The 451-nt window shown below is 53.4% G+C and overlaps 1 protein-coding gene across 1 annotated transcript in view; it reads left to right on the top strand.

The window, feature by feature from the left end:
* The window catches only part of C2CD3 (C2 calcium-dependent domain containing 3), a 47,515-nt gene that overhangs the window by 41,950 nt on the left and 5,114 nt on the right, over positions 1-451 (top strand). The gene's annotated exons all lie outside the window — the stretch shown is intronic.

The following is a 451-nucleotide window of genomic DNA, read 5'->3' as shown; positions in this document are numbered from 1 at the left end:
CCCCCCTGACACCTCCTGTTCACTTTCATTTTCCTTATCAGCTTGTAAATCTGCTGAATTGACCTCTTCTCGTAACGCCTCTGTAGCCGCCATCCAAACCGCCTTCACCTCCCTCCCTTTCCTCAACACTGTCAACACTGAGCCCAGAGCTGCAAGCTTATCTGCAGCTCATTTTTTCCCACTCAGACACTCTTCCATTAACTCCTCGCGCGCAGCCTGCAGCCGCGATGCATCAAACAACTCTCCCGGCTTTACTATGAAGCCCCGTTGTATCATCCATTGGATGAGGTTGGTGACTGGAGCCATATGCACTCCACAGTCCACCTCCCTGCCTACCGCCTTTAATACCTTAATAATTGTTCCGATGGATGCCATCGTCACCGGCAGGGTCGCCCCGTGGGCAATCTTCTATCCGCCTGGCCATGCACAACAAACACTCGCGCACTCCGCG

This window comes from Haliaeetus leucocephalus, unplaced genomic scaffold (assembly GCF_000737465.1).
Source record: "Haliaeetus leucocephalus isolate CR32 unplaced genomic scaffold, Haliaeetus_leucocephalus-4.0 Scaffold536, whole genome shotgun sequence".
NCBI lineage: Eukaryota > Metazoa > Chordata > Aves > Accipitriformes > Accipitridae > Haliaeetus > Haliaeetus leucocephalus.
The sequence above is the reverse complement of the archived record's forward strand: the minus strand, read 5'-3'. Positions and strand labels throughout refer to the sequence as shown.